The 20,330-nt window shown below is 34.9% G+C and overlaps 1 non-coding gene across 1 annotated transcript; it reads right to left on the bottom strand.

Annotated features, from left to right (window-relative positions):
- Window positions 1-17,603: 17,603 nt before the first annotated feature.
- On the bottom strand, window positions 17,604-17,707 carry LOC147511040 (small nucleolar RNA R71). The gene has a single exon (XR_015219657.1). It is a non-coding gene; the product is annotated as a small nucleolar RNA R71 (small nucleolar RNA).
- Between the last annotated feature and the right edge of the window lie 2,623 nt (window positions 17,708-20,330).

Here is a 20,330-nt window from a genome sequence, read left to right as displayed (position 1 = left end):
CAATCTCCACGAGTGTGGTATGCCAAGCTCAATTCTGTTCTAGCTATGATCGGCCTTAAGCGAAGTGATGCTGATCCTTCCTTATTTGTTAAATCTAGCAGGTCAGGCTTGGTTGTTGTTCTTATTTATGTTGATGACATAGTTATCACAGGTAATGACCATATCGAAATCTCTAAGCTCAAGGATTTACTACACAAGACATTTGCCATCAAAGATCTGGGTATTATGAAGTACTTTCTTGGGATTGAGATTGCTTATTCAAAAAGAGGCATATTTCTTAATCAAAGAAAGTATGTATTGAATCTTTTGAGTGAAGCAGATAAGCTGGGGGTAAAACTATTTGATTCTCCAACTGACAGTGGAGCCAAGTTGGACAACACCGGTGATCTTCTTACTGACATTGGTCAGTATCAGCGATTAGTTGGTAAACTGATATATCTAACTATTACCCGGCCAGATATTTCTTATGTAGTAAGTTTGGTTTGTCGTTTTATGCATGCTCCGAGGACTCCACATATGAATGCAGTTTCTAGAATACTGCAGTATCTGAAAGGGTCGCCAGGTAGAGTTATTTGGATGAAGAAGGGCATACATCTATTACTGCTTATACAGATGCTGATTGGGCAGGATGTCTAGTTGATCGGCGGTCTACTTCCGGTTATTGTACCTTTGTGGGAGGTAATTTAGTCACTTAGAAGAGCAAGAAACAGAATGTAGTTGCTCGTTTTAGTGCAGAAGCTGAGTACAGGGCTATGGCTTCCACCACCAATGAAATCATATGGCTTCGCGCTCTTCTGAAGGATTTGTGTTTTGGTTTTCCTCTGCCAACTACACTTTACTGTGATAATCAAACTGCTATGCACATTGCTGCAAATCTGGTGTTTTATGAGAGAACTAAGCATATTGAAATTGACTGTCATTTTGTGCGTGAAAAAGTACAGTCTAACATTGTCACTACCTCCTTTGTTCGAAGTGACCAACAGCTTGCAAACATTTTTACCAAGGGACTTCCAACTTCAAAGTTTCATGATATTCTCTCTAAGTTGGGCTCGCTGGATATCTTCGCACCAACTTGAGGGGGAGTGTGGGGAGTCAGAGAAGGCGCGGGCACGCCCTAGTCGGTTTTGACAGAGGTTCGATAGATTCGTATATTTTCTATAAAGGAAAGTCTTCAATCCTTTTAAAAACAAGAGATACAAGTATGCACTTATGTTGTGCTATATATAAACTTTTGTAACACAAACCTAAATCAATCAAGCAATAAACATTTCTTCTTCCGTGGACGTAGGCTGCCGCATTGGCACTGAACCACTATAAATTTTTGTGTTTTGTCTATTTGATTGGTTGTTTAATTATATAGAAAAATGAAGGACTAATAAACATTATGAAAGTAATTCATGAGGGACGGGTACTTGCAACATTATTGGTGCAATGAAACTCGCAATCTAATTTTCTTATGTGTTCCCTGAGGGTAATCACATTCTTGGGGAAATTCTGCCACGCATCTGCATTGGGAAGCCTGATTATCTTATAAGGAACCATCTTCATCTCTTTCTGTACCTTGGCCGCTGAATGAATCCCAAGAAATGTGTTTGTTGGATCTATCCCTTCCCAAAAGTTGGGCTTTTCTCCTCCCCCTCTCGGGCAAAGGCAACCACTGATGGACAGTTTAATGGTACCAAAGTTGATACCAACCCTGATTTGAGGATTGCATCATTACTTGCCATATAGCCGCCCATGAGTGAACTGAATGATGGTCTTGCCAATGTCACGCTGGTCTATCTATAAGATGGGCGCCTCACGGATGTCAGAAGAGCCCAGCAAGTCGCCATGAATTATCTGCCAAACAGAAAACCTGAAAAGAAAAAAAAGGTCCATCAACAACATTCACTCATCAAAAAAATGTACAATAATTAAACTCACCCAATCAGTACTGTTACTAAAGAAAATTGATACAAACTTTGTCAGACATCTTTCGCCTCTCGGGTTTCAACATACAAACAAAGATATGTACCTAAGAACAAGCAAAACACCCCTGAGCCAAAACAATTCAAGAAGAAAAAAAAAACATGTTTGCAAAACCCCCAACTAACTACACAAAACTTAAAAACACACAAAATCCATGTTGCAAACGACGACAAAAGGGACATTAATAAGTAAGTAGTGAACATTGTCCTAACAAGAGAGGGAGAGATTAGGCAAGTCAAGTTGGTCGTTTTTACTGCCTGGTTTGCCAAGTGTTTTTGTTTTTAGTAAAGGGCACGTGTCGTTATGGGGCAACTCCAAAGGTAATTAGTAGAATTTTCAATTTTGAATTCAAATTGAAAACATTTTTTGGACTCGAAAGTTGACACGACAAAAGTCCCTCTGCTAAAAAAACAAAAACAAAAGACACTTGGCAGAAACCAGTTGAGTGCGTGGTGTAATAAGAGTCAAAATTACCTAAAACTCCCTTCTAACTCTTTAAACAGTGTGTGTCAGCTCTACTGATCCTGTTGTCGATGAACTCTAGTCTCTTGACTCATCCCTGCTAAACAAATAGGTACATTACGTCATAGTACAAAATATCAGGATATGGGTATTTATCGATATTTGATTTCTGGATATCTATCGTGGATATATCCCCCTCTTTGGGGATATTTGACATTATTTCACATGCAAATATCGTGGATATATTTAAAATATCGACAAATATCATAGATATTGTGAATATTTCTTGATATATCATGATACATTATTTATATTTATTTGAAATATAATATTAAATATTAAATAAAATTGTTATATATACAAAATATCGCCAAATATCGTCAAATATTATAAAATATCACAAATATCACAAATATTATCGAAATATAATTGATATTTGCAGTCGTATATATCTCTAAACATATCGTGATATTTAAATATCTTTTTTTTGAAATATGGATAGATATCCCCAAATATCGCGATATATCGAGATATTTTGTACTATGCATTACGTTGTTTATTACCAAGGGTGAACTAGTGTTACCCCACTAGATGAGCCAATAGAAAATTAGGGTCTCTCCCTTAAATACACACAAAAAAATAACTTTTTTTTTTTTTGGTGTATTTAGGAGGAAGACCGTAATTTCCCATCTAGAAAGGGGATCCTAATAGGCTCATCTAGGAGGGTGGGGTGGGGTAATATTGGTTAACCCTAGTACCAAATGCCTTTTTGTTTTCATGTAATGCAACCTAGGTTTTGTATACTGTTAGTTCAACTTAAAAAATGCATTTTTTTTTTTTTAGTTTCAAAAACGATTAAAAATGGTATCGAACTTTACAAGTTTTGACAATTCGAAGACTAAAAAAAAATTCGGTTAAATTGGAGACCAAACTTTTTAATTTTTGCAATGTGGGGGACATGTGTAATATGACATCTAAATTTCTCACACGGTATCACAATTCGAATTAATTTCTATGGTCATGAGGTTGTAGCATAAATATACTTTGATAAGAAATTGTATAACAATATATGTAACTTGTGAATTATGAAACACCGTGTGAGAAATTTAGACTATATGTATAATTAATCCCCACATTGTAAAAATTAAAAAGTTTGGTCTCCAATTTGACGGAAAAAAATTTAGTCTCTATCTTGTCAAAACTTGTAAATTTCGATACATTTTTTAATCGTTTTTCGTTCTGACTTGTTATGAGTAAAGTATTTTTGTTTGTTGTTTCTACTAGAACTTTTTTGTTTCCAATGTTCCATAAAGGTTCTGCAATATTGGGTGTGTAGGATTACTAATATCATTTTAACAATATCAGTGTATGTCCACTTAGACCCTAAGATATTCCTGGGTTTAGATATTTGATTCTCCAATGGGGTGTGTTTAAAACTGAGATCTTGGTGGAAACTCGAGAAGCCAAACACGATGACTCAGTTGTTAAACATTACTGACTTGAAAAGTGTTTTCTCTAGTAACACCACTAAATGGCTGACTTATTGTGTTTTTCTTTTAATGAGTGAATATTGTCTGTATTGGACAGACTCTTCATGGCGACTTGTTGGGCTCTTCTGAGATCCGTGAGGCGTCCATCTTATACTTTTTTCGCCGTCGCATTGGCAATTTTTTCGCCGTCGCATTGGCAAGATCATTCCGTACACTCAGGGGTGGATATATGATTGGGGAGGGGGGTATATGTAAACCTCAAGGGACTAAAGCATATGTGAATGATCATGTTGGTATCCACTTTGGTACCTGTATACACTCGCAGCGGCAATGCAAGGAAATAGTGTTGTAGCCGAGGTTACATAAACAAATATAACAAAAGGACGGAGGAATAAGTGTGAATACTGTCATTAAGCCCCTTATGATGTAAATAAAGGCTTCACTACTAACAAGATTCAATAACATAAGTAGACTAAAATATACTTCAATAATTATATAGAGATTCAAGTCACTCACAAAGAGTTAAGTAACTAATGTGGGACTAAAATAATAATATATACTACAAAATTGGTTTCCAAGAATTTACCAACCAATGTAGGACTATCACACAAAATACAAAGAGAGAAAAAACACACTTATTCATCTTCTCAACTAAGCTCACATAAGTAATTTGAAATACCAAAAAGAGAATTCCAACAATCTCAACTATTTCAAAATACTTATAATCTCCCGGCCACTATTTTGGAATAGGATATGACAAAATTGTTAACGAAGTGTTAGAGAGAATCGAAATTACAGTGCATAAGATATTGGTGTCTTACGGGCTTGAACTAGTCATAGGGCAACAAATCATATCTCACGTGAAAGTAGTAGAATAAAATCTTTGACCCAATATTCCCTTGTAGCGAGATAAAGGACATGCACCCACACTGCTCTTTCATTATGTTGTTTGTTCTGTGGTGTTGCGCTTTTTTGCCATGTCTACATGAATGCTCTAGAATATTTGCCCAAATATCCATAAGAACCGACCCAATTCGACATTCACATGGGTGGATTTCCATTAGGTGTACATTGCAATTTAAATACATCACCTCATTAAAATATGAGTTATGGAATCCAATAAGAGTTAAAGAACTCATATTTAATATAATTATAGTTATACAATGTATACTATAGTACCATCTCGCTATAGGGTGGGACGTCTCATAAATAAATAAGACAATAGTATTGCAGGACGACGAAGTGATTTGTTTTTCCCTTTGAACCTACTTTATGGGATCTCCAATCACATAGGTAGGATTGCCATCAGTGTCGCCCTATATACGGGCATAAGTCTCATCCCCCTCGACGTATAACCACTTGCCTCCAAATAAGTGGTGCGGTCAGACATGTGGCCAAACTAAGTCCGACCTAACATAATCTCTAGCAGCTGCTTGATTAAGTTATATCTCAAACTTAATTATATGTATTTTTTCTCATTGCACATATTTCTTTATGTCTTAGCTATTGCAATGAGACAGTTGCAAAACATATACACATTAGGAGGTTGTTTAGAGCCAATAAGAAGATTTGCCAAGAGGTTGTTAACCCACTCAGCATCATCACATGCTTTTTCTAAGGCGATTAGCTTAGATGATATCCAAGACACTCAATTTCCACCAAGGGTAAACACATAAACATTACTAGATCAAGTTTATAACACATTACTCTTCCAACAATTATGGAAATCTACTAAATATAAGTCTATAATCAATGGCTCTGCTATAGTACTTGGATAATCTGACAATATACATCTAATGTTTCTTATAAGGACAACAATGGGTTATCAGCTCATATGTCATTAATGTAGGCAGTGTCATGTCTCACATATATAATCTATCAAGTACAATAAGCTACCAATAATATTGACATATTTAGTATGAGAAACACAAGTAGATTATTTTTCATAAGATGAATATTTGCCACAAGAGGTGTTAACACATGCTTACTATCATAATACCCATACTTTTCAATGAAAAATATTTCTATTAAATGTTATAACAAAATAATTATACCAACATGAGTTTTAATTCATATATTCACCAGTAATTGAATTCTGTAATGTCCGAAATTCCCCTATACCATCCAGCCGGTCTGGTTTAAGGTATGTTGTGTGCTACAATCATATTCAAACGTCAACATCTTGACAACTGAATATAACAGTTACAAAAATGACATAAAACAACATAATTAACTATTATATATAATGACAGTCTATATGTGTCTCAATAGGAATTTTTCTGTCTCATAAACATTCTCAATGCTAGCATTCATGATATTAAATTAATTATCTAACCAAAGAGAAATTAACACATATATGTATTACTTTATCCTAAAGAAAGTACACATCTTTATCAATATCGTTATTTTGATATCCACAAAACACCAATATACTATCGAATTTCTCATGCCATTTATAGGCGCTTGTATTAACTCATTCAAAGATTTAACTAAATTGTATGTCTTAAGCTAATCACTTGGTACTACTTAGTATTGTTGTTCCTCAAGTTGATCCATATAATTTTCTTCATCAAGATTGTCGTATTACGAAAAGTTTTTTTTAGAAAACCATTTGATGAATAAAATTGTGGATCACAACTACTCAACTAGAGTCTTTAGAATTATGAAGAAGAAATTCTAGTTACATGCATGAGCAAGGTTCCAAAATTGTATAATTTTTTTCTCTGAGTAAAACCCCTTGGCTATTTATATTAGCCTTGTATTTTGCAATACAACTATCATGTTTTAGTTTTCTCTTGAAGATCTAAATTCAACCTATATATCTCCCAAGAGGTAGATTAATTACCTCATCTCTTTAATGATTGTGTAAATCAAGAGTCCAGTTTAGAGGAGTTGTATCATTAAAAAAAAGGAAATTTCTCATAAATAGACAACAACCTTATACATTAATGAATCTTCCTTAAAATACATGTAAACGTCATCACCATGAATAGTGGATGTACTCACTGATAGTCTTCCAAATTTCTTGTTCAGAAATTATGGGATTTTCTTTTTGTACTTCATTATGAATATTCAACCACTCAATGCCAATTTCACAGAAAACATAATTTCAAATAAATTAGCATATAAAACATTCAATAATAGTGTGGTATCTGCAAGATTGTTATCACTCATGACAACTGAAAACAAGCATCACTATTATAAGTTTAACCAATGAACATCTACTAGATAGTTCTAGGTCTCAAAAGTATTTATTTTATATTCATTCACAATAGCCTTGGCAAAACACCCCCAACATTTTGAAGCATTTTTTTAGATAGGCCCAAGACCTTTCCATACCTTGTAGGTCAGTGTCTTTCTAATTATCTTATGAGGTAAATTATGGTAAAACAGTACGCATTAAAAAAAAAAAAGGTTTTATATCACTGTTAAAAACAGACAAAAAGTCTTTTGTCACTGTTAGTTTTTTTTTTTTTTTTTTTAAAACCGTGATGGAGTGGGGGTCATTTTTTTTTCCCAAAACCGTCACAAATATTCCTTCAATAGTAGCCTTCTAACAACACTTATAACACCGTGACAAATAGTAAAAAACCGTCACTAAAAAACATGGTTTTCGTAACTGTTTTGGTGAAATAGTTGCAAATTGAATTGTAAACCGTCATAAAAGAGTTGTTATTTACATCAATTTTCTTAAAACTGTCATAAAAATCATTCTATTTTATATAAAAAAATTCTCTTAATACACTAATTCCGCACTCATAAAGCTAAATGCATACGCTTGATATAACTTCATAAACTTATATAATTCATTACATTCCAAAAAATATTTCATTACAAACACTAATTCCACTTGAACATCTCAATCTCTGTACATAGACAAAAAGAGAAGAAACATTTAAATTCAATAGCAAAAAAACGTGTGAGATATAGCCACATGCATTTCCTGCTGCCCATGATGAATCTTGGTGGTAGTTAGACAAAATTCATAGCTGTACAATCTCAATTCGAAAGATTCTTCCTGGCATTGTACAAAAAACAACATAGTTAATATTCAAGCAATCAAATTTATTAAAATTAAAATCGTTATGACATAGTTGCTTTTCTAAATTGTGTCATACTCGTGCTTGCTAATGGAGTTAGCGTAGTGTGCTATCTGTTAAAGAATGTATGTTAAAAGCGAAAAAATAGGTGTAAGACAAAGTCGAAAGTGAGCATACGAAAGTCAAGAGACTCATAGAAAGTTTTGACAGCTTGCAATAGTTTAGTTGTCTAATCCTTATACCAGTAAGAAGTTGCATAAATATTTGACCAAGTAGATGGTTTCAAAGCGGGAAAACTAATCCACATTTATTGAACTAGTTGTACTTTGCAACTTGCATAAGGACCACAAGGTAAATGTGTCTTAATCAATAGAATCCTATGCTCTATGGTCGAATCCTGTTTGATCTATCAAATTATGGGAGGGAGTCCAAAAGCTATCGAAGTATATGTATATACATGTCTCCTCACAAAACGGACCAAACAATCAAATTTCTTGGTCATAACACATATAAATAGTGCATACATTCTATAGATCATAGGAGGTTCCATCTATCTAAACCATCAATGTATAGGGGTAGTGTAGATTCTATTCTTAACGAGCCATTGGATAGTGGCCGGAAACTCAAATATTACATATGTAATAAGCTGGTTCATCATTTAAGGAGTCTAATTGGGTTACTTATCAGCTTGGACCAAGTCAATTCCAGTCCATCTCATTCCCATAACTCCATTTCATCAATATAATTGGAAAGCACTTAAACAATTAACGTTTATCTACTCTACTAATTAATGTGAGAAAAAAATAAAATTACCAACTGTAAGGCTGGTTCTCTTCAATCCTTGTGGCTAGCGCTAGACAAGCTATCCAAAGACTCACTCCTTGCATGCATTTGATTCCTGCTTGCAATCAAACATCAAATCACCAATAAGTATTTTGATCATAGAAGAAACCTCAAAGTAACAAGCCCATCAATGCCTACTCATTGATAAAAAAAAAAAAGACTAAATGTGAACAACTGAGTAAATAAATTTGAAGTGTATTTTCAGTAGGGAATCTTTAGTTCAACCCAATATCAAAGATTAATACAAACAGTTAGTTTGGATTTTAGTATGCAGTTGGACATCAATGAAAGAGACCCCTTGACTTCCTTAAAGTCAAAGCAATAACTTTATAACTTTGCTTCTAAAACAAATAGTCAGACTATCCCATGGCGGAAAATCAAAGCACAATTATGTGTTCCTTATTTGTTGAAAACAAAGACATTTTTCTAATGTTCATCACCACCCAAGAAAGATTAAGAAGTGCTAGTGTAGAACTTGCAACGTAAAAATTGTAAAGACATTTTTCTAATGTTCATCTCAGGGAAATTAGGATCAAACTAACTTGTGACAAGGTCCTCTTGAAAAAAAGACCAAGCCATGATGAAGAAACAAAACACCAAGCCCATACTAACAGTAAAAGCTCTTTAATTATATAGGAGAAAGGAAAACAATAGTACCTAAACAAAACGAGTAAAAATTGATGGCCTTAACTGTCGAGGGCAGTTGAGCTTTCCAAACATCCACGCAAACAATTGCTCACCAAGATAGACGACAAGCAAAACTATTACCTCGCAAATGCAATAAGAAATAACTAATTAAGCCAGTTTTCATTCTTGTAAGGATTCGGTTTTTTATTTTATTACCTCGCAAACGCAAACAATTTCACAAGTTTTCATTCTTGTACGGATCGAGTGAGAAGTTCTAGTTACACGCAGTACTCACTTCTAACGATGCAATATAGACCTGGGATAAATACTCCATCTGATAATGGTGAGCCAATACTTGAACAGGTTATGGAGAAAAAAGCTCATGTTCAAGTGATAATGCCCAAACCAAGAGTAGAGGATGAAAACTTCTTGTTTTCCATGAAACTCCGTGTAGGGGGCAAGCCTTCTGGATCATCAATCATTTTATCTGGTGATGGAACTGCAATAGTTTCTTTCCATAGGGGAAATGCCACACGACTTTATCAGTTTGATTTACCTTGGGATGCAGGGAAAGTTCTAGATGCTTCGGTTTTCCCTTCTAAAGAAGACGTCGAGGAGGGTGCATGGGTTGTAGTAACTGAGAAAGCAGGAGTCTGGGCAATACCCGAGAAGGTAGTTCTACTTGGTGGAGTTGAGCCTCTTGAACGAAGCTTGTCACGTAAAGGAAGCTCAAATGAAGGAGCTTCTGAAGAAGAAAAACGGAACCTTGCATTTGGAGGCAACCTTGGTCCTAGAAGGGCTAGTTCTGAAGCATGGGATGCTGGGGATAGACGAAGAACGTTGTCAACTGGGATACCTTTTCATTCTTGTGCAATTAAACGAAGAATTGGAAACAGAATCCGGCCAAAAGCAAAAGCTCAATATAATGGGGAAAAAACTTTAATTAAAGCTAGCAGATTAAAAGGGTAAAAAAAAAGAAACCCTAGAATAACTAACTTGGTTCGATTGGCCGAAACAAAGAAATCGACTTGACAGTTCTCTTACCCTTCTCTCATCGTCCACCTCGAAGTTAGAGCAACAACACCGTAAAGGTTTCACTTTCTAATCAGATACTTCTCTTATCCCTTTCTCGTCCTCCATCTTTATCATCTTTTCAACTACTTCGTAACAGAGATCGGAACACCATTTGTAATCCACTTTCTTCCTGGTCTGGATTTGGTGGATTTGAATAAAAAAAGCTTACAGAGGGATAAGAGAGAGAAGACCAGGTGTAGGCGCGTTAAGGCCCAAAATATCGCCGATATATCTTGGTAAATTGGTACACGATATCGATATTTCCGATATATATCCACCGAATATTTAACCCTTTTTTTCCGATATATATCGGAATTTTCGATATGAAACTTTATATCGCCGATATAATCGATATATATCGGTTGACTTTTTGACCATTTTTTAATATAAATCCGATATTTCCAATATATTTCCGATATGTTTCCAATATTTCCGATATATCCGATATTTCCAATATTTTAAATAGTTTGGACTGGTCACTAAAAAAATGGATATATCCGATATATATCGGTTTTTGGGTACACCGATATATGAACCGATATCGAAATTTTGGGCCTTGGGCGCGTAGAGGTGGAAATTTGGGAGTGCTAGACTGCTAGCTTAGGGGCCATTTGTTTTTGCCTCTTATAAGACATTGATGTCTTATAACCTTTTTATAAGAATGATTTTTGACATTTTTTTTGGTTTGTTTTTGCCTCTTATAAGAGGCATTCTACTAGAAATGTCTTATAAGAAGCATGATTTCTATAAGTACCAAAATTGGATCTACTACAATTTTGTAACAAAAAAAGACATAAAGCCCAAAAACACACTACCCCTAAACCCTCGTTATCTCTTTTTTGCCTTCTCTTTCTCATTTCTTCTTTGCCTCCATTTTCTTCAATCTTGCTTTGCTCCACTCGCACTCAAACACTTTTTGACTGCACTACTTCTTTGCCATTGTCGAATCTTGGTATGTCGATCCTGCTACCGCCTTTCTTTCTTTCATCTTAGTGAGGAATTGTGAGTAGTGACTTGTAAAATAGCATGTGAGTGGTTGAATGATGATACCTGTTTTCTATTTGCTTCTTATGATTTCTAGATATTGAGTTGAATATTCCTCAAAGATATTGGGTTTTGGTTCTTTTTGGTTTTCTACGTCATCTTATTTGGAGCTTCAATATTGTCCTTGTATGTCACCGTATTGAATGTCTTCTTTACATTGGCTTGCATTGAATGTGTCCTGTAGTAGCATAGCATATTTCTCCTTGTCTAGATTCCTTTCTCCTCTATCTTCACTTCCTTGTATAACAACGTCTCTGAGACCAACACTCTTTTCTTCCCTTTCCAAGTAACTCTCTTTCACCAATGGGCATCTTTTATCTTGTTTGTTTTTCAATGTCTTTTTAATCTTAACTGAACTCATAACTCAAGTATTTAAAAAGTAGTATATATGGTTGACTTCTGCATACTCGTAAAATGGAAATTAAGATTAGGAGTAGGCTAAAGTGGGTTGAAATGCATTTGGGCAGGGTGTGGTTTGTTAGTACAAGTGTGAAAGATCATAACTTTATTGTTATCTTCGTTAAATTTATTTGTTAATCATATTATCACTTGGAAGGAGATATTCCTATAGCTAAGAAATTATAAGTGGACTTGATTAAGTGTGAGCCCCGTTGTTTAGTTTCAAATTCCAATTACAAAAGAGCTTTTGGAGATTGAATTCACTTTGCCTTGAAGTATGAACTATATGCATTGTTATTTAGATTTTCAAATTTGAAATAATCTATAATGAACTGTTTTTCTTTTTTTTTTTTTAAGGTACTTGCTTTGTTTATGTTAGAACATATATATCATGGCTAATAATGTCGATAATCGACCGAGGGGGGGCAATTTGAGGGTAGTATTATTGAGTTGACCAAGGTTCACCATGTATTTACCAATGTCCCTGGATTAGCTCAAGCTTTCCTAGACTTGTGTTTGGAAGAAGTTAGGGTTACCAAGGTTCATCCCTAAAACCTATTATTTGAAACGCGTAAAGGGATACCTTGAATGATAAGTTTAAGTTAAACCTTGAGCAAAAAGGCTTTCAAAAAAAATAGGTGGGATCATGAAAAAAGAAGTATGTAGCTTGGAGGAATTGTGTTGGCAAAGAGTGGTGGAGGAATCAATTTTGCACTTGGGAGTATTAATTGGCCAGAAGAAGTTTGGGCTGATGTTCTTCAGGCAAGTACTATTATATTGCATAATTTGTTTTGTAGTAATTCAAATATGTTTTTATTTTTGTGTTAATTATGTTATTGAATTATTTTGTTTTGTCCAAATTAATATAGAGGAACCCGGCTGCAATAATCTATAAGAAGAAGCCTTTGAGGGCACTTTTTACGGGGATGCCTTATGGGGAGGTTGGGTTGCGGATGATCACGTGGTGATTGATGACGATGATTCAAATATGGTGAATGATGATACCATTCCAATTCCAATCCCAGATGTGGAGGTAACTGATTCCTACTGGGATAATGTACACATCAATACTCCTCCTATTAGCGCACAACCTAGCACCCCCCACTTTGAACAAGGTGGAACTAGCAGTGTTGCTAGTGATGGTTCAAAAAGAAGAGGAAGAAGGTAGTTGATGAAGAGGAATCTGATGGTGTGCAAGAGTTAATTGGTGTGGTGAAGAATCTAGTGACACATATGGAGCTTGAAAGGATTGAAGTGAAGAAAAACATGGAGTCCTATTCTATGTCTATATGCATGGGTATTCTGAATTATCTAAAAGAAAATGAGCAGATGACTATGGATGTGTATATGGGTGCAATGGTGAAACTTGCTGCAAATAAGGAGTTTAGGAAAGCCTTAGTTGAATTGGAGGATATGGAGGATAAGAAGATTTTTCTCACAGGATTGGTTAGCATGGGAGTCTAACTATGATGGAATGTTTTTGTTATATGCATTGTCATTTCATAGCATTAGAATTGAGTTTGGGGTTTAGAAACATCATGAGTGTTGAGCAAAATTATTTTTATGTTGTATTTGGATTTAAATGTAATGTAAGAATTTCTATTTTGACATGTTGCTTGTATGTGAAATGGTTATGAAATTAGACGTGAATTGGTGCTATGTAATGGTATGTAAAGCAGGGTTATATTTGTCAAATAACCATCTATAAGATGTTGTATGTTTGTTTTTTCTTTTTCTACAAGTGCTTATAAGAGGAACTTAAAATAAAAAACAAACCAGTTTATAAGACCCACTTATAAGACCCTCTTATAACTTAAACCAAAAAAACAAATAGGCCTAGTGTGTGGACAATTTCTTTTGAGTCATGGCCAGAGTTGCTTCGATGCAACTTAGGCACCCAAACTCTAACATATATGACTTGTTTAATTATCTGCTAAATGATTTGGATTTATAGTATGAAGTATGAACTGAAGTGGGGGTTGATTTTGGGTGAACATAATAGTCTTCACATAAATTAAAAGTTGTTTTGATATTAAAAAAATTAGACTATACTGTTAAATAAAATCACAACATTCTAAACAATTTTTTATAAGGACTAACAATTTGCCAATCTGACTCTGAAATGTGATTATTGAAACAACTTTAAAAGTATAGTGATAAGAGCCCAAAACTGTAGTTTAAACCCTTTAATAATATTTCTATTTAGCCAATTATGTTATTAATAATATATATATATATTTATCACTAATTACGTGCTTTTGAGTATTTTAGGCTTTGGAGTTGAATAAATGTCAATTCGTTACTAATTAGGCACAAAAAGAAGCTAAAGTGATTGCTAGAGAAGTTCCATGAAGAAAGCTCAAGTTTAATGGAGAAAAAACCCTTAAAAAGCCAAAGTTCAAAACTGTTAAGTGAAAGTCGAACCGGATTAGAGAGCTGAAGAAAAGTCAATAGAACTTCAAAAGGTCATATCTTTGGACTCAGGCCTCGGATTTTGGGCCCATTTTATATCAAAATGACCGGCTCAAAAAGTTTTTTCCAATGGTTTAGGCCTTGACTCAATCAGAGTAGTATAAGTTGGTGAAAATTTACGCTACAGTAACATGACCAGAATTGGGAGTCTTGGATTCAACCAATTGGGTTATGGACTTGATTTATGGATCCATAACCTAGCCTAAAAACCCATGCACGATTTTGTATCATTATATAGGAGAATAAAAACCCTAAACTCTCTCTCTCTTTCCCTTTTAGTTTAGGTTTAGTTAATTAGTTTAGTTTGTAGCCTCCATTAGAACATTTTAATAAAAACTTTAGTTTATTCAATTCAATTACTTCTTCCTTACATTATTCAATTCCTTTCATTATTTTTAGTTTCATTAATCCAATGATATTAGGCTAATCCCCCTATTAGAGGGAGTGATTATGAAGCCTAATGAGGAATAAATAATATTACTCTCACCATTGTTTCTTTGTTATTTAAATTAGTTGAATTTTATTTATGTCTTGGTAGTTTAGGAGTGGAATGAATCCTTACTCTTTATATTACTTCATTATTATTTGAGAGTAGGAATATTGATCTAAGCACTTGTTTAGTTGATTGATTATTTGTGTTTACGCATAGATATTTAGTTTACATAAATTTGCGATTATCAAATGGTGATACTTCCATCTTAAATTCATTCAAGACAAGAATTCAATTGCTTGAATCCAAGGGGCAATCCCCCATTCTCTACCCACCCACCCTTTTAATTTTTCATTCTTGTTTCTCATATTTTGTTACTGTTCCATCTTGAAAAAATAGGATTTTTGCTCCTGGAAGTCGACTGCCAATTTTTTTCGAAATAGTACCTTGAGCGCACCCGCGCCCCTAATAAGTCTATTTCTGAGCATGCCCACCCTCTTGTTACTAGAAAAAAAAAATTTGAAATAGTACTTTGAGCGCACCCGCGCCCTTCTGAAGAAAGCTCGATTTTTTACAGGTTAGTCACAGGCTTTCTTTTTGTTCAAATTATTTTATATTCAGTGTTCCAAATTCTTCAATACAATGAGATTGCATATCAAGGATGTTATTCGTACGCGTAGCAATGAGGCATTTAGGTACTCCTTCTTCCACTCCTCGCCTTTTCTGTCTGAGGAGTTTAATTCTAGTATAATCAGGCTTGTTTTTTGTAGACGAAATACCACACGCCTATCTAGAATTTCACACACTACACCTGCATCAATGGCTAAAGAACCAAAGACTCATCTCTCTGATTTTTATAAAGCACTAAACGATGGCCCTAAGTCATGCATCGTTTTCGCAGACTAATAAGAGCCCAAAACTGTAGTTTTAACCCCTTAACAATAGTACTTTTGGACCAATTATGCGAGTAATAAATAAGAGTTAATGATAATTACATGCTTTTATGTATTTCAGGCATTAAAGTCAATTATGTGCATAAATGTACCACTTTGGTGATATAAAGGAGCAAGGGTTGGTTGCTAAGAAGTTCTGTGATTAAAGGCCAAGACGGGCAGAAACAACACACAAAAGTCAGCAAAACTTCCGAAGACTGTATCTTTGGACTCAGACCTCAGAATTGGGCCTACTTTATGTCAAAACGACCGGCTCGGAAAGAGCTTTCCAATGGTCCAAACTTTGACCCAATCAGAAGAGCAGAATTGGATAAAAAGCCTATTGAAGGCAAAGCCAGCTGAATAGGGCCCTATGGACTGAAGAAATTGGGCTTTGGGCTCAATTTTTCGGCCCAAAACATGGACCCTCATCCCATACACGAAAATGTGGATCTGGTCTCCTCCATTTCCACACACAAGACTTAGCTCTTAAGTATCAATTAGGTTAGGATAGAAGGTAGCCATTAGAGTAGCCATTAAAGCATAATTCTAGATCTAGTTTTGATTATTATTCAATTAATTAGTTTTCAATTATTGTTTTAGATCTAGTTTTTACTTTGCAATAGATTAGTTAGAACAAGTAAATGATTAATTTAGAATCACATTTAGTTTTATAATAAAGTATTCATCTTTAATTCTGATTTAGTTTATTGATTCAATTCTTGTTTAGTTTTAGTATTGTTAAATTCATAAATTAGTTGTCTTCAATTGCTAATGAGTTAATCATAATCTAGTTTTAATTATTTAGTTATCAATTTCATTTCTTAGTTGTTAATTTAGATTTGAATATATTGATTAGTTAAATTAGTAAAGTTAGAATCTTTATATGATGTCTAGTTTTAATTCATATGGAAATGATAGTTTGATGAATCAAGGCTAAACCTCCATTAGAGGGGTTTGAAGAAACCTTGATGAAAACTTGATTGTGTAGTATAGAATCGTTGTAAGAGTCTATTCCACTCTAGAAGGTCGTTGATTCGCCATGAGAATGGGTGGACTTCCTCACATGCTAGTTATGAATTGGTAGAGATGGCATGTATAATTAGGGATTAGAATGACCAATTCTTACCGTAAGAACGTAAGAATTGAATTATAATAATCTATGCTAGTTCTTAAGTTGGATTCAAGGTGGATTCAATTCCCCCCTAATTCTTATTCTAGATTCAAACTTTAGTATTTCGTAATATTTCGTAGTTGAATCATTATAATCCCAGTATCTTGTTAGTATAAATTGCATCGTAGTATAATTCGTAAAACTCTCATCGACTTTGGTAGGATTGATAGTCGTAGGAAACTTGAATGCTAAGGAACTAGGAATGGAACGAATCTTCTATTCCAACTCTACTTCAATAGTATCGAGAGTATAAATCTTTAATAAATAATATACGATAAAGTTTTAGTTTTACTTCCATTTGATATTTATTATTTATTCGGAGTATAATTATATTCACTTTTTACGGTTATCACAGACCTAGTGGGGGATTTTCAAATTCCCTCGAATATATTTAATTTGTTACCGATTTTTCATGGTTTAAACCACGAGAAGCCTTATCAGCATATGTGTAGGATAGAACAAGTTCTTATCACATTTCATCATTCTACCGTAGATTCGGAACAAATTAAACTGAGGGTGTTTCCTTTCACCCTAGCCGATAAGGCGACATCTTGGTTAACTGCCCAAACGCCTAATTCTGTGGACTCATGGGCCAAACTTGTTCAATTATTCATGGAACAGTTTTATCCACCATTGAAGACAGATGAAATACTTTAAAAGATTCATTTCTTCTACCAGAATCCTCATGAATCCTTTTCAAAAGCCTGGAATCGTTTCACTGATCTTCTCATTGAATGCCCACATCATAATCTTGCGAAAGACACGCTTGTTCGTGCCTTCTTCAAAGGGCTTTTACATCATCATAAGGAGGTTCTATATATCATGACTGGGGGTAGCTTTCTTAGTAAAGGAGTCTTGGAGGTTTATAAATTCTTAGAAAATCAATCTAAGAGGTCGGAACAACAATTGGGGAGGTAACGACTCTTCCCGCTTCACTCTTTCTTCTTTTGAGGTTAAACCTGATCTCGAGCTTAAAACTCTTATCGATGCCCTCACTAAAAAGGTAGATGTCCTTTCTGTTCAACAACAACCCACTCCAGTCATGAACATTAACTCTACTCGTTGTAATGTCTATTTTAGTCTTGAGCATTCCGACTTCTATTGTCCTTTTGTCTATGCATAACCACCACCACAACCATCAAACTTCAACCAGTTAACTCAACCTCAAAGACAAGGAAACTTAGGTGACCAGAATAGAGGTTTAGTGCCCATGACCCTAGAAGTATCAACATCAAGACATGAATGCTCAACAAGCCTTAATTCCAGTTCAACCATCTACAAATGAAGTAGTAGTGACCTTGTTGAAAAACAAAATCAAATTATGCAACAAAACTCCAACTTGATGAAAGATCAGCATGATCAAAACTCTAAAATGATACAACAGATGATGCAAATGATGCAGTCTTTGTGCCAAAAGGTTATTGACATGTCTCTTAACCAAAATAATAACCAAACAGGCGTGTTTTCAGGTCAAGCAGTGTTTAATCCTAAGTCAACAAACACCGCCTTCAAAATAAACAGTATTAAGTGTAATGGTAATATAACCCCATGGGACCTACATGCAGTCACTACCCTTCGTTCAGTCAATACCCAAGGACAAGCCACCTAACACTTTTTCATTTTTTCTATTCCTTCCTTCTAAAACTTATCCACATCCCACGTATTTTCCAAAACCATCCATTTTCTCGCGCTCATTCACTTGGCATCCCTTTCGTAGGAGGAAAAAGAAGAAATTGTATGCTCGATTAGGTTCTAAATCTATCAGGCTTCGCTTTTATTCCGCTAAGCCACGTCATAGGAAATTTTGGTGCTTAATTATGTTTGATGGTGTTTTCCGTGTTAACTATTAATGGAAAGATCCACAATTATTTAAATTGTTGATATATGGAAAACTGCATGTTAATACATGTTTTAGTCTAGTAAGTCTCGAAATCTGACTTTAAAAGACCTACGTTTTAAACAAATTTTCTAAACCATATTTTCAAAAATTTGTTTGGGGGTGGGGTTTGATCACTCAACTTCCTATTCTTGACCCATCCTCATCTCGTGGCTAGTTCATTAGTTGTGTTATGTTTAGGAAATTTCCCTGTTTTTAGTAGAATAATTTTTTATTTCCAGTTGTTGAGTTCAGTAGTTAATTTTGGATTATGTATTTGGTTGTTAAATTTCAAGTTAGTTTAATTTTTGTCCGAGCATGCTATCTATTTTTCATGAATCCTACCTTCCCGACTTGTTTGGGGGTGATATTATTTGTTTAGCATTGTATTTTACCCTATCCACCTGTATTTGGAATTTAATATTGCAAGGTTTGGAGAATATGGTTTGTGTGAGCATATTGCTAATATGGTGTAGCTAGAATTAGCTACTCTTGGTTTGTGCAACCTCAATGATTAGAATTTGGATGATTGATATTTTTAATTCCAGCCTAAAAGCTCTAGGTTTGATTTTGGAGCCTGTTTCTATTTTGGTTTTAGAAGCCTTTTCTTATTCCATCTATTTCTGTATCAATTAGGGAGCATTGAGGACCTTTGTTTAAGAAACTAGTGCTCTATAAATACACGAGATGCTCTAAACTTCACACAACACCTCTCAAATTCACCTCTCACTTCATACCTACAAACAGCACTTGGAGCGCGCACTTTGTTGCCTTATAACAGAATCGCCGCGCGTGCCCAAGGACCGAACGCAGAGTCAGAGTTGAGCGCGCCCGCGCCCTTCCATAGGCTATAATCTGAGCACGCGCCCTAACCTCAACACACCTCCAGTTCTATTTTCTAGAGTTTTCCACACCCACTTCTAGGAGTTTAGTAGTGTATTTGGTTGCTATGAAATCTCCTCAAATCATACCGGAGTAGTCCTTCGAAGAATTGCTCGAGAGCGACACCTATGGATACTGGTTCTACGACTTGATTATGCAGGCAGGATGGCAACCTCTAATAGTAAGTGCTAATGAAACTTATTCTCCTGCACTTACTGGTTATTTCTATGATCATTGTAAGTTCTTTTATCGACCGGATGGGGAACAAGTGTTCTCTGTCACCATTGATGATGTAATAATGGACTTAACCAAGTTTTTATTGGCTTTTGCTATTGGACTGTCTATACCTGCTGAAATCCAAAGCTCGTGGGGCTATATGGCTGATAATATATATATCTACAACTATGAGTATTTGCATGAGACCTATGGGGCGGGGATTTTTTGTATAGAGGACCAAGGGCAATATAACGTAGCCCTTGGTAGCTTGTCCCTTAACATGGGCACTATTATGTTCTTTATCATGCTAAATATCTTAGGAGAATAACGTTTTTCTTCTGCGAATAACGCCACTTGTGACGTCTTCCTTGCTCTAGCTGAGGGTTGTATGCTTTATGACC

The sequence above is a fragment of the Coptis chinensis genome, chromosome 3 (assembly GCF_015680905.1).
Source record: "Coptis chinensis isolate HL-2020 chromosome 3, ASM1568090v1, whole genome shotgun sequence".
Classification (NCBI taxonomy): domain Eukaryota; kingdom Viridiplantae; phylum Streptophyta; class Magnoliopsida; order Ranunculales; family Ranunculaceae; genus Coptis; species Coptis chinensis.
This window is presented reverse-complemented; position numbering and strand designations above follow the sequence as displayed.